Here is a 16,102-nt window from a genome sequence, read left to right as displayed (position 1 = left end):
AACCCCTCGTGTCCGACTCCGGTGAAGGTCTCGGGTACGGGGTGTTACAGAAATTGTACATTTTAGTCTAGGTTGTGGATGATTTGGATATCTATATATGTTATGAATGTGTACCAATTGGGTTGTATAGTTGTGTGCCATTTGGGGTGGCAAATTGTCTTGGTAAATAGCCTATTTTTGTCCACACGGGCAGAGACACGGGCGTGTGTCCCAACTATGTGTGACACACAGTCAAGTACACAGCCGTGTGTCCCTTGGTGTTGAAGTGGAAAAGAAGTCAGTATGCTCAACATGGCCTCACACATGGGCATGTGACTTGGGCATGTGGCATAAATCAGTATACCCTACAGGTTTGGCCAGGCTTAGCACACAGCTTGGCACACGAGCGTGTGTGGCCATTTTTAGGGAACATGGGCTAGCCACACAAGCGTGTGTGTTGGCCGTGTGACCCAGGTCAGAGAGTTACACGGGGTCGGACACGGCCATGTGCTCCCATTTTGAATGTCTACTCAGCCTCTGACATGGGCGTGTCTGGTGGTTGTGTGAGACACACGGGCGTGTGTCCCCTATTTTGAGGAAAATTTTCTAAGTTTCATAAAAGTTTTATAAGTTATCGGTTTAGTCTTGAACGACTCCTAAAGCATGTTTAGGGTCTCGTAGGCTTGTATAAGGACATATTGATTGAGATTGAATGACGAATTTTTGAATTGAGAAAATGTATGCTAAATGAATGCTTAATTGTTTTCTGAGTCTGGTAATGCTCTGTAACCCTATTCCGGTAATGAATACGGGTTAGGGGTGTTACATTAGCTAATACTTGAAATCATTCCAAACAGGAGGCAACTTCTCAATAATGGCTGCCACTTGGAATGATTCACTTATCATCACCCCTTCAGCAAGAATTTCGTGAATGATCAATTGAAGTTTCTACACTTGATTCACAACTAATTTAGAATCAACCATTACCAAATTCAAGAATTTAGCAGCTAAAAACTTTTTAGTTCTAGCATATTCGGTTTTGTATTTATGGTCCAACGATATCCATAATTCCATAGTTGTTTTCTTAACACTATACACTTCGTACAGTGCATCCGAAAATCCATTCAGGATGTAGTTTTGGCATAGGAAATTAGAATGTTTCCAAGCTTCAACAGCAGTGAAAGCGGAAACTTCATCTACCTTGCCCTTTTTAACATTAGGAGGGTCATCTTTCAAAAATTTGTCCAAGTTCAACATGGTTAAATAAAATAGCATTTTCTGTTTCCAAATCTTGAAATTTTGCCCCGAGAATTTTACAGGTTTCTCGTTGTGGATTACAGCAGCCGCCCCTGGTAATACTGAGTTTTGGATCGAAGATTGTGTTTGAACCAGCAAAGCTTTAGATTGTGAATTGATTGAATTGGTGTGAGTCTCCATTTTTCTATTAAGACACAAAACCAAAATTAGAAAACTTATCAACTTTTGTTAGATGTCAAGAATCTAATAAAACTCGAAACAAAAGTTTATACAGTTAAAAAAAATACAATAAAACAATGCACCAGGTAGGTAACCCTAAAAGAGAGGTGGTGCTCTCGGCACGCTTAAATACCAAGTCTTTCAAAGAACATATCCTAGACATGTATTCTTATATTGTGTTTTGATTCACTGTTGAGAATTTCTTTTTTCATTCAATTTAAAGCCATAATTAAGGCCACCATAAACAAAAAAATTTCCCTATGATTTGTTAAACTGCAGAATAGAATTTCGAAACATAATAAAAAAAATTTGTTAAACAGCAGGATTAAATCCCGAAACAAAATTATATCATTTAATAAAACTAAAATCTGTTAAATGGTAAGAATAAATTTCGAAACAAAATTATTTGATTACGTCTTTGTTTGGAAACAAAATAATATCGAATCCTGAAATAGATTTTATTTAATTCAATTCGAATTTGGAAAAAAAATCAAATAAAATCTTGTTAAACAGCAAGAATGAATCCCGAAAAAGATGTTATTTAATTTGATTTCTCGTTTTCGGAAAAAAACAAATAAAATAAATTTTTATTAAGCATAAATCTTGAAACAGATTTTATTTCATTTAATTTCTCATTTTTGGCAACAAAATCAAAATGTAATAAATCCGTTGAACGGCAGGAATGAATCCCGAAATGAATTTTTTTACTCATTTTTGGAAATAAAACAAAATTTGGAATAACATCGTTGAATAATGGGAATCAATCTCGAAACGGATTTTATTTTACTCGTTTTTGGAAATAATTTTTTTGTTTTTGGAATAGAATCGTTGAATGGCAAAAATCAATCCCAAAATGTGATTGTGTGCCACTAAAAAGTATGTAGAAAAATATATTGCAGAAATTTGGCTAGACTTATATGGTATAGTTAAATTACTAGAATCCCACTTACTCCATCACATAATTATATCCCACCCCAATGCACATGCAAAAACATATTAAATTCTCATGCCACATGTACTCATAGCAAATTAGATATATGATGTGCATACATAAGTGTCGACAAAACAAGTCATATTACACAGCCTACTCAGAGTCGTACTAATCAGAATCATAGTTTACTGACATACAAACGCTATAATTTATGTTATGTGTCTCTGTGTGCGTCTCTCAAGAATTCTGCACTATTCTTTAGGCTTTTATAAGCATTCAATATGGAGGAATTTTTGAAATTTCCATGAATAAAGATACAAATATGCATTGCAGGAGCCTTTAAATCAATTTCAGTAAAATCAAATCAAATTGATTGGAATAAAATTTGTCTTTTTTAAAACAAATTATGTATAATATATGCTGAGAAAGAATAAAATATGTATTGGGCTAAAAAATCTGCAGGCCCTTTTTGGGCTCGACTGGTCAAGACATTTCGCGTTGCCCATGTAGTGCGAGTGCGCCCCCAACCCCAATGGATTTGGATTTGCACCCCTCTATAAGCGAGGTAGGGTTTCAAGCTTAGTCATACAATAACCTTCAAGTGGGTTCTCATATATATACATATCTAAAACTTGGTATTTAACCAATGTAGGATTTAAGCTTGTTTTTTCTCAGCATAATTCACAAGTAGTTTACTTTGAGCATCAATTTCTTATTCATCACTCAACCATTTGAGCATATGATATACCGTTGTAAAGGTCTCATGGAGTAGAATATAAAACCATAATTTTATGATTCAACTCTCCACCTCTACCAATCAAGAATATGCCTCCAAGTTTCCAAAAATTACATATTTTCCAACAATCCCCGCATGAATGAAAATTGATAGTTTTAATGAAAAACATGGACTCGATGTGGTGATAGAATCTACGATCGATAGTTGCATAGGTAGGCATCAACCCTTGAACCTTCCATTGTGAAAGTATATTTACTTTACTAGCTAACCTGTAGACTCGATGTCCTTGAACTGTTTTGCCTTTTATGTAAACGATGATATACCTCACACAACTACCTCCCTAGTAAAGTTTTAGTTCTCATGGGTATGTTCATATAATCGTAAACATCTTGGTTCTACAAGAGTTTGAGAGAACTATGCCCCAATAGTTTCTTCGAAGCCACCCCACTTCACTATCACATAGGTAACTTATGTTGCTCGGCTCACCAAAACACACAACAGTCATTAAAAGTATTGCTTAACCTATCCAATTTTTAGTTACTGTTTACATCATAGGAATGGACTTGGGATAATAACCCCACCGTGACCTCACAGGTGTATGCAAGTAGGTTATCCCTTTAAACCTAGATCTTAGGATCTCTAGTTAGCTAGGTAAGGTTTTCCTTCACATAGCGCCTTTAACACCCCAAACCCATGACCGTCACCGGATTTGACCACGAGGTGTTACCGGGCTTACTTTACTTATTCCTCTCTTAGAAATTTTTTTTTTTGTTTTCCTTTTTCTGTTCCAGGCAGGCTAGTTAACTGCGTCACTATCACCTTAAAAATCATATCTCGAGTTCCAGAACTCGAAAATGAGTTCCGTCAATTTTCCCTAAAACTAGACTCATATATCCATCCATGGATTTATTTCTAGAATTTTTGGTTGGGCCAATTGGTACAGTTTATTAGTTAAAGTCACCCCTGTTTCAGGGTTTGACTACACTGACCTTTACGCATTACGACCTGGATATCATATCGTACAGAGCTATAATGCTCATGCCATTTGTTTCTAATGAAACTAGACTCAAAGGGAATCTATGCATATAAGGCATGACTTCTAATTGTTTCTGGATAATTTATGGTAAATTTTCCAAGTCGAAGCAGGGATCCAGAAACCGTTCTGGCCCTGTTTCCAAAACATGAATATCTCTTAAAATACAGCTCATACGGTCATTTCGTTTCATCCATATGAAAATAGATTCATCAAGGTTCAATTTCATAATTTATTCACTATTTAATTCTACTTCTACTATTTTTAGTGATTTTTCCATCTCACCTCACTGCTGCTGGCAGCATCTGGTACTAAAGCAAACAATGACTATTTCATAATTCTTCCATGGCCAACTATTTCATCATACATAATACAAACTATGGCCACCTTATCAAAATTAAGGTTTCTAAGGCTCGTGCCTATAGGTTTTAGATTCACACTCAACCGACCACATAGGCCATCTTCGCATGGCTTAAAGTTTACAACCCGAGATTCAACAAAACAAAATAGCCTATACATGCCAAATGTTCTCCTAGTTCAACTACGAAGACAATACCAAAAGATTTCTAGCGGTGTGATGACTTCAACGACGGTTCCGAGCACGCAAACGATACGAGTCCAAGAGACCTAAAATGGGTGACAAGAAAACACCGAGTGAGTTTATAACTCAGAAGTCATAAGCATTTCACAACCATCCGTTACTAAAATTATCATAAAATGAAATAATGAAACAAGGGCCGTTCCACCATACCGAACTATACCATAGTTCCTTAGACCTTCGGATCAATCTCATACCAAGTCATACATTTACATTTCATATACTATTCAATAGGATATTTGAAGCAATTTCCATACATCATTTCATTTCCGCAACAATCATGCAATTGAAATCATCACATAGATTTAAAACTTACCGACTCAACTCCGAGCATGAACATAGTATCTATTAGCCACGAACTCAAGGTACTTACTCTTTCCGCTGTCCATACTCAACTCGATGAAGACACACCTCCATATAATTGTTCGATCGGAGATATATCTATATAGAGTACGCACACACAAAGGCTTAATACTCGATTTCGCACACTTAGTGCCATGTGATTTAAGCCCGCACACATAGTGCCATACCCTTCGAGCTCGCACACCCAAAGGTCAGATATTTCCAGCATGCACACTTAGTGCCATATATTTCCAGCATGCACACTTAGTGCCATATATTTCCAGCATGCACACTTAGTGCCAATCTCACACCGTACACACGTATTGCTCAAGACACTTAGTGCCGAAAGCAAACTTTCTACACATTTCACTATTTCTTTTACATTCAACAATGTCATCATTCCATACACATACATTTTCATTTACATATCATCTCATTAAACACAATTGCATAGATATTATGATCATTTAAAACAATGCCAAATATATGCTTAATGACTTACCTAGTGTTGGGTAAAATGGTTCCAACTCGGCTATTCGATGTTCTTTCCTTTGCTTTTGCTTGATTCTCCCCCTCTAGCTTCTTGAGCTAATCAATAAATTAACTAGTTTAACCGTCTTGCCAAATATTTATACATATATACATGACATCAACAATACTATCATCATTAATTCATCAATTCACAAAGTTTTATTTCACGAACATTTGACCCATTTTTACCCCATATGGCGAATGCTACATTCATTACCCAACTAGCCATTCAACAATTTTCAGCCTCATTACCACCCTTTTTATGTCTAATCGTCTAAATGAGATCATAAACATGCCTAACTATAGCTGAATGTGCAACATTAATCTAGCATTTCCATTGCATTTAACACTTAACATTTACCCCATCTAGGCCAAATTTTGCTAGCACACAAGCCTTTGGTCGAATGTCCTTGACCTCTAGTCACCCAAAATTTCTTTGTTCTTTAAAATTCATCCAAGACTACATTCGGCACTTCCAACTAATAATTTAGGTGCTCTCAAGCTCATTCACAAGTACTATTATATATCACATTAAGCATTAAATCATTTTGCAACATAAATTTTATAGCATGGCGAATACTCATGCACATACACACATAACAACAAGAACTCAATGGCACAAAAATCTCCTTTTGTTAAACATTCGAACTCACTCATCTCCATGCTTTCATCACAACAACATCAAAACACTAATTAGGAAATACAACATTCTTGGCCGAAATTTAACTCACCTAACAACTTAGTTTCGATCCAAGATTCAAGGAAAAATTTGAACCAATCCTCCAAACTATGCATGCATTTTCAAGAGTGGCATAAAACATACCTTCTTGTATCAAAACACCTTAGTCTAGTAAGCTCCCATGGCTGATTTTCTCAAGCTTCCCCCTTTCTTCTTAGTACATTCGGCCATGCAAAGAAAAATGAGAGAATGGACACTTTTTTTTTCTTCTTCTCAAGTCATGGCAATTGTAACAAAATGAGAAAGGATGAACAACAAAATTTTTCTCCTTTCTTTTTCCTCAACTCACGGCAACAAGGGGGGGGCATCCACACTCTTTTTTTTTTCATCATTTTCCTTTTTTTTTTCATTTCTTTATTTTCCTTACATAATGCACTAGGCCAACATGACTAGGACATGTTTTCTTTGCCCATCATCATGTCATGGCCAGCCACTAACCTTAGGAAATGGGTTATTTGACATGCAACTCCACCCTTGTGTTAACATGCACTAATAAGCCATTTAAAATTAGCCTATCATATTTCACCATGTTTCACATTGATCCCTATTTAATAATTTCTCATAAAATTGGTAAAATTAGAGAATGAAACTTCCACATATGCATGCACACACATAGTAAGCATAGAATATAACAATTAATTATTTTTATGACTCGGTTTAGTGGTCCCAAACCACTTTCCGACTAGGGTCAATTTAGGGTTGTCACAACTCTCCCCACTTAAGAAATTTTCGTCCGAAAATCTTACCGGTAAATAGGCTCGGGTATCGCTCTCTCATAGAGTCCTCAAGTTCCCAAGTGGCTTCTTCAATTCCGTGTTTATGCCACAACACCTTCACTAATGGGATTTTCTTATTGCGCAACTCTTTTACTTCACAGCATCGAATGCGAACCGCTCTTCTTCATAACTCAAATTAGGTGAACCTCGACCTCGGATGGAGTAATTACGTGTGTCGGGTCAGACCTATATCGTCGAAGCATCGAGACATGGAAAACGTTGTGAATCCTTTCAAGCTCAGGGGGTAACATTAATCGGTATGCTACTGGTCCAACTTGTTCGGATACTTCATACGGACCGATGAACCTCGGACTCAATTTTCCCTTACGGCCAAATCTAAGCACCTTCTTCCAGGGTGAGACTTTGAGAAATACCTTGTCTCCAACCTGATATTCAATGTCTTTTCTTTTCAAATCCGCATACGACTTTTGGCGATCCGAAGCAGCCTTCAAACTTTCACGAATTACTCGAACTTTCTACTCGGCATCCTTAATCAAATCAACCCCGAAGATTTTACCTTCAGTAAGTTCAGTCCAGAATAATGGGGTACGGCATTTACGATAGTATAAAGCCTCGTAAGCGCCATCTTAATACTTGATTGAAAGCTATTGTTGTAAGCGAATTCAATCAAAGGCAAATATCTTTCCCATGAACCACTAAACTCAAGGATACAACATCTCAACATATCCTCAAGGATTTGAATTATCCGTTCGGATTGACCATCGGTTTGGGGATGAAAAGCGGTGCTAAAATGCGACTTGGTACCCAAAGCCTCTTGCAATTTCTTCCAAAATCATGATGTAAATCTTGGGTCTCTATCCGATCTGATAGAAACAAAACCCCATGGAATCGAACAATTTGGGAGACGATAATTCTTCCAATTTATCGAGCGAAAAATCCGTGCGACAGGATAAAATGAGCGACTTGGTCATCTATCAACAATGACCCAAATCGCATCTTTCTTACTTGTCGACACTGGTAATCCAGATATAAAATCCATTGTCACTCGATCCCATTTCCATTCAGGTATCATGATTGGCTGAAGTAATCCCGATGGCACTTAATGTTCCGCTTTCACTTGTTGACATATCAGACACCTTGAAACAAATTCAGAAATGTCTCGTTTCATACCGGGCCACCAAAATTGGCGTTTCAGGTCATTGTACATTTTAGTACTACCCGGGTGGATTGACATTCGACTACTGTGAGCCTCGCTCAAAATCATCGAAACAAGATCCGAATTCCTTGGAATACATAATCGACCCTTGAACGTCAAGCAGTCATTGTCGTCAATCTGAAATTCCGATTCTTCATTCGAAACACATTCGGCTCGCTTAGCGACCAATTCAGCGTCGACCTTCTGAGATTCAAGTATTTGATGAATCAATAACGGTTTGGCCTCTAATTCGACTACTAGCACCTCCTCGGGTGAAACGGATAAATGAGCATCCATCGCTCTCAAAGCGCATAAAGGCCTTGCGACTTAAAGCATCGGCCACCACGTTGGCCTTTCCCGGTGATAATCAATGATGAGTTCATAGTCTTTCAACAACTCAAGCCAACGCCTTTGTCGCAGGTTTAAATCTCTCGAGTCATCAAATATTTTAGACTCTTGTGGTCCGAATAAATATGACACCTTTCTCCAAACAAGTAATGCCGCCATATTTTCAAGGCGAACACTATGGTCGCTAGTTCAAGGTCATGGGTCGGATAGTTTCTCTCATGCGGCTTTAGTTGTCTCGATCGTAAGCCACAACTCGACCTTCTTGCATCAACACACAACCTAACCCAAGCAAGGATGCGTCCATCAGATATGACAAACTCTTTCTGGACTCACTGTACTAGCACTGGGGCCTCGGTTAAACAAGTTTTTAGTCGATCGAAACTTTCTTGACAAATGTTCGACCACTCGAACTTAACATCTTTTGGAGTAGTTTCGTCATCGATGCAGCTATCATCGAAAAACCTTTCACAAATCGTCGATAGTATCCGCAAGCCCCAAAAGCTCCTAACTTCGGTAACATTCCTTGAGGTTTCCAATCGACTATGGTCAAATTTTGTTCGGTCCACCGACACCCTATGCGGACACCACGTGCCCCAAAAAGCTAACCTCTCTCAACCAAAATTCACATTTATGAACTTTATGATAACTACTTATCTCGTAAAATTTGCAACACTAGCCTCGGTGTTCAAAGATGTTCGGTTTCATCTCGAATAGACCAAAATGTCATCGATAAATACAACTACGAACCGATCCAAGTATGGCCTGAAAATCCTATTCATTAAATCCATAAATACCGTAGGGCATTAGTGAGCCCAAACGGCATCACCAAGAATTCAGAGTGACCGTACTCGCTCTAAAAGCGGTTTTGGGTATGTCCGATTCTCGCACCTCAACCGATAGTACCGACCTCAAATCTATCTTTGAAAACACCGAGGCTCCCTTTAATTGATCAAACAAATCGTTAATTCGTGGCAACGGATATTTATTCTTTATCGTCACTTTATTCAACGGACGATAGTCGATGCACAATCTCATAGTTCCATCCTTCTTCTTCACAAACAATACTTGGTGCGCCCCATGGAGAAAAACTTCGGTCGGCGAAACCTCTATCCGTCAATTCTTGCAATTGAACCTTCAATTCCTTTAATTACATAATGCCATACGATACGAGGCTATTGAAATCGGCGTAGTACGGGTACAACTTCGATGCGAATTCCACTTCTCGAACCGTGGCAATCCCAGTAACTCCTCGGAAAAACATCCGAATACTCACAAACCACTGGTACCGATTCGAGTTTCCTTTCCGTCTCTTTACTTTCAAACACATACGCAAGGTATGTTTCACACCGCTTTTTCACATACCTCCGAGTGGTCATAGAAGATATTATCACTGGCACTCCTTTTGAATCAGTAGACTCGACTCGGACTACCTCGTTATTTACACTCCTCAAATCAATGGTTTTCCTTTTGCAATCCACCACTGCATAATGTACGGTCAGCCAATCCATACCAAGAATAACATCGAATTCATCAAATGGTAGAAGCATCGATCGGTAGGAAAAGCAGATTCTCAATTATTAGGGGCATCTCTTGCACACTTTATCAACGAGTACGATTGACCCAAAGGGTTTGACACCGAATTACGAACTCAAGAGACTCAACAGTGAGAGTTCTTGGATGCTAAGGTTTCACATACATACGAATGAGTAGAGCCGGGTCAATCAATGCAATCACACTAGTATCAAAGAGAGTAAAAGTACCATGATAACGTCAGGAGGATGCCTCCTCTCGTGCGCGGATGGCATATGCTCTAGCAGAGCACGGGTCTCGGATCGGACAGCCAGATAGAGGTTCCTCTCGATTACCACCCCTACCTCCGAAATTCTCGGGGCCTACCTCCACCGTCGTTCCACTAGGTCTTGCACCTTGCGTCTTATTCCTCTCATCTAGCTCCGTGCAATCTCTAATGAAGTGGTCCTCGAACCGCATCCATAACAGCCCTATTAATGCAGACTTACCCCAACATTCACCTAGGTGTCGTCTTCCACATTGGGGCATTCAGTTTTCTCTTGACGATTATTGCCCACACTAGCTACCGAAGTAGCTCGAGTCCGTCGATGGTCGGGCTCGATGGAAATTCCCGATCGCCTCGACTTACTAGTGTCCTCCCGAATTTCTTTACGATCGAGAACGGAGCTTTACTCACGATCTTTTACGATAATCTCTTGCTTCAAATCTTTTGCACATAGCAACCTCATCACCACACACTCCCGAGCATACCGACTAAGTCTTACGAACTCATGTTCAGATTTAGATACTATCATACGGCCTTGCTTGAGCTCCAAAAATTCCTTACACTTCGATCGATGAACCGTTGACTAATATATTTCTTCCAAATTCGTTTGAAAGAAATCCCAAGTAACTTGTTCCTTTGGGACTATGGAAATCAAGGTCCTCCACCAATAGTTGGTGAGTCTCATAACAAAGATATAGCACACTTAAGACATTCATCGGTGTGCATGACGGTTTATCAAACACTCTAATGGTGTTATCAAGCGAACTCGGCCCTTTCGGCATCATCGGTAACTATGGCCTTAAACTCCTAGGCCCCATGCTTCCTAATCAAGTCCACAGTGGTTTACTCAGCCTCACGGGATCAAGAATCGATGGCATTACGGGCTCTTGGGTGGATTATTTAAATTCGGGAATGGTTGGACAGCCGGATTGGTTCGGGCATATTGCGCGACCCACTCATTCATCATGGTGAAGAAGGCTTGTTTCGCCCTTCATTTTGATTATTCGGATGATCGAGGCTCAACAGGCGGTGTCCCTTGCGCAGGAGCAGCCGCTACACTTTCAACGTCATCCGCCAAGGGTCTCTCTACCCCGGGTTCCATTGCTAATCAAAACAAAATTTCAACCGTCAGAAGTCATCACATTATTAAGCACTAACGATTTGGCATGTATAGCTAGACTCACACGCGCTATGGTAGTCCTAGAACCGACTAAACCATAGCTCTGATACCAATTAAATTTAACACCCCAAACCCATGACCGTCACCGGATTTGACCACGAGGTGTTACCGGGCTTACTTTACTTATTCCTCTCTTAGAAATTTTTTTTTTGTTTTCCTTTTTCTGTTCCAGGCAGGCTAGTTAACTGCGTCACTATCACCTTAAAAATCATATCTCGAGTTCCAGAACTCGAAAATGAGTTCCGTCAATTTTCCCTAAAACTAGACTCATATATCCATCCATGGATTTATTTCTAGAATTTTTGGTTGGGCCAATTGGTACAGTTTATTAGTTAAAGTCACCCCTGTTTCAGGGTTTGACTACACTGACCTTTACGCATTACGACCTGGATATCATATCGTACAGAGCTATAATGCTCATGCCATTTGTTTCTAATGAAACTAGACTCAAAGGGGAATCTATGCATATAAGGCATGACTTCTAATTGTTTCTGGATAATTTATGGTAAATTTTCCAAGTCGAAGCAGGGGATCCAGAAACCGTTCTGGCCCTGTTTCCCGAAAACATGAATATCTCTTAAAATACAGCTCATACGGTCATTTCGTTTCATCCATATGAAAATAGATTCATCAAGGTTCAATTTCATAATTTATTCACTATTTAATTCTACTTCTACTATTTTTAGTGATTTTTCCATCTCACCTCACTGCTGCTGGCAGCATCTGGTACTAAAGCAAACAATGACTATTTCATAATTCTTCCATGGCCAACTATTTCATCATACATAATACAAACTATGGCCACCTTATCAAAATTAAGGTTTCTAAGGCTCGTGCCTATAGGTTTTAGATTCACACTCAACCGACCACATAGGCCATCTTCGCATGGCTTAAAGTTTACAACCCGAGATTCAACAAAACAAAATAGCCTATACATGCCAAATGTTCTCCTAGTTCAACTACGAAGACAATACCAAAAGATTTCTAGCCGGTGTGATGACTTCAACGACGGTTCCGAAACACGCAAACGATACGAGTCCAAGAGACCTAAAATGGGTGACAAGAAAACACCGAGTGAGTTTATAACTCAAGAAGTCATAAGCATTTCACAACCATCCGTTACTAAAATTATCATAAAATGAAATAATGAAACAAGGGCCGCGTTCGACCATACCGAACTATACCATAGTTCCTTAGACCTTCGGATCAATCTCATACCAAGTCATACATTTACATTTCATATACTATTCAATAGGATATTTGAAGCAATTTCCATACATCATTTCATTTCCGCAACAATCATGCAATTGAAATCATCACATAGATTTAAAACTTACCGACTCAACTCCGAGCATGAACATAGTATCTATTAGCCACGAACTCAAGGTACTTACTCTTTCCGCTGTCCATACTCAACTCGATGAAGACACACCCTCCATATAATTGTTCGATCGGAGATATATCTATATAGAGTACGCACACACGTGCTTAATACTCGATTTCGCACACTTAGTGCCATGTGATTTAAGCCCGCACATAGTGCCATACCCTTCGAGCTCGCACACCCAAGGTCAGATATTTCCAGCATGCACACTTAGTGCCATATATTTCCAGCATGCACACTTAGTGCCATATATTTCCAGCATGCACACTTAGTGCCAATCTCGTCACCGTACACACGTATTGCCCAAGACACTTAGTGCCGAAAGCAAACTTTCTACACATTTCACTATTTCTTTTACATTCAACAATGTCATCATTCCATACACATACATTTTCATTTACATATCATCTCATTAAACACAATTGCATAGATATTATGATCATTTAAAACAATGCCAAATATATGCTTAATGACTTACCTAGTGTTGGGTAAAATGGTTCCAACTCGGCTATTCGATGTTCTTTCCTTTGCTTTTGCTTGATTCTCCCCCTCTAGCTTCTTGAGCTAATCAATAAATTAACTAGTTTAACCGTCTTGCCAAATATTTATACATATATACATGACATCAACAATACTATCATCATTAATTCATCAATTCACAAAGTTTTATTTCACGAACATTTGACCCATTTTTACCCCATATGGCCGAATGCTACATTCATTACCCAACTAGCCATTCAACAATTTTCAGCCTCATTACCACCCTTTTTATGTCTAATCGTCTAAATGAGATCATAAACATGCCTAACTATAGCTGAATGTGCAACATTAATCTAGCATTTCCATTGCATTTAACACTTAACATTTACCCCATCTAGGCCAAATTTTGCTAGCACACAAGCCTTTGGCCGAATGTCCTTGACCTCTAGTCACCCAAAATTTCTTTGTTCTTTAAAATTCATCCAAGACTACATTCGGCACTTCCAACTAATAATTTAGGTGCTCTCAAGCTCATTCACAAGTACTATTATATATCACATTAAGCATTAAATCATTTTGCAACATAAATTTTATAGCATGGCCGAATACTCATGCACATACACACATAACAACAAGAACTCAATGGCACAAAATCTCCTTTTGTTAAACATTCAACTCACTCATCTCCATGCTTTCATCACAACAACATCAAAACACTAATTAGGAAATACAACATTCTTGGCGAAATTTAACTCACCTAACAACTTAGTTTCGATCCAAGATTCAAGGAAAAATTTGAACCAATCCTCCAAACTATGCATGCATTTTCAAGAGTGGCATAAAACATACCTTCTTGTATCAAAACACCTTAGTCTAGTAAGCTCCCATGGCTGATTTTCTCAAGCTTCCCCCCCTTTCTTCTTAGTACATTCGGCCATGCAAAGAAAAATGAGAGAATGGACACTTTTTTTTTCTTCTTCTCAAGTCATGGCAATTGTAACAAAATGAGAAAGGATGAACAACAAAATTTTTCTCCTTTCTTTTTCCTCAACTCACGGCAACAAGGGGGGGGCATCCACACTCTTTTTTTTTTCATCATTTTCCTTTTTTTTTCATTTCTTTATTTTCCTTACATAATGCACTAGGCCAACATGACTAGGACATGTTTTCTTTGCCCATCATCATGTCATGGCCAGCCACTAACCTTAGGAAATGGGTTATTTGACATGCAACTCCACCCTTGTGTTAACATGCACTAATAAGCCATTTAAAATTAGCCTATCATATTTCACCATGTTTCACATTGATCCCTATTTAATAATTTCTCATAAAATTGGTAAAATTAGAGAATGAAACTTCCACATATGCATGCACACACATAGTAAGCATAGAATATAACAATTAATTATTTTTATGACTCGGTTTAGTGGTCCCGAAACCACTTTCCGACTAGGGTCAATTTAGGGTTGTCACAGCGCCTTTTATTTTCATGGGCTTTAGTCTTATGCCTTTCAATGTTTTATCAACATGATCTTGATTTAAGCCTTTAGTTAGCAAATCCGCAATGTTATCTTTTGATTTTACAAAATCAATAGAGATAACTCCATTTGAGATCAGTTGTTTAACGATATTGTGTTGACTACGCATATATCTCGACTTACATTATGTTAGCAAGGCACCCTTACACTTTCAAGTGGTTGTAGGATGACTTTTTACCTTTCCATAACTCATATGGTGTATTGTCCCTTTTCTTGCAGGCACCTTATTGAAAAGGTAATTAGTTCATAGAAAAGGTTTCCCCCATATTTCTTATGATAACCCAGAGCTTTCTAGCAAGGTGTTCATAATTTCCTTTAGTGTTCAATTTTTTCGTTCAGCTACTTCATTTGACTGAGGAAAGTATGGTGGTGTTACTTTATGAATAATGCCATGTTGTGTACAATATTCAAATGGTTCAACATATTCACCACCACGATCACTTCTCACCATCTTAATCTTTCTATTAAGTTGGTTTTCAACTTCTTGCTTATAGAGAATAGTTTTCTCTATAGCTTTGCCTTTGCTCTTAAGAAATTATACGTAGCTATATTTTGTGCTATCATCAATGGAGGCTATAAAATATTTATTCCCTCCTCTTATTTGAACAAAATTTAAGTCAAAAACATTGCTATGTATTAGGTAAAGTGGTTTTGTGCTTCCTTCAACAATTTGAGATGAAGATCTTGTTAATTTTGCCTCAACACATGTTTCATATTTATTATAATTAATGTGAACCAAAAGATTTTGCTCTAAGTTAATTAATGTTCGTAAAGTATCGTAGTTAACATGTCCGAGCTTACTATGCCATAAATCAAAGGACTCAAACATATAAATAGATGAGGAAGAGACATTCTAATTCATTGTCTCTACTTTTAAAGAGATTGCATTAATTTTCCACATGTCATTTAATAAATATCCCCTTCCCAAAAACATTCCCCTTTTAGACAAAATTAGCTTTTGGGATTCAAACACCATCCTAGAAACTATGTACACTTAGGAGTGTTACAGAAACATAGTTCTTACGTAAGTCAGGCACATAAGTTCTTATCAGGCACTTCCTTGGAATTTTTTTCCACAGC

General features: G+C 38.2%; 1 long non-coding RNA gene across 1 annotated transcript; it reads right to left on the bottom strand.

Moving 5' to 3' along the window:
* Positions 1 to 13,535: 13,535 nt before the first annotated feature.
* LOC128293015 (uncharacterized) lies at positions 13,536 to 14,539 on the bottom strand. The gene is made up of 2 exons (XR_008283032.1): positions 14,334 to 14,539; positions 13,536 to 13,568 (listed from the first exon to the last, which is right to left on the bottom strand). It is a non-coding gene; the product is annotated as an uncharacterized LOC128293015 (long non-coding RNA).
* Positions 14,540 to 16,102: the final 1,563 nt, after the last annotated feature.

This window comes from Gossypium arboreum, chromosome 5, assembly GCF_025698485.1.
Source record: "Gossypium arboreum isolate Shixiya-1 chromosome 5, ASM2569848v2, whole genome shotgun sequence".
In the NCBI taxonomy this organism is placed as follows: domain Eukaryota; kingdom Viridiplantae; phylum Streptophyta; class Magnoliopsida; order Malvales; family Malvaceae; genus Gossypium; species Gossypium arboreum.
Note: the sequence above shows the minus strand (reverse complement) of the source record. Positions and strands in the feature narration are given on the sequence as shown.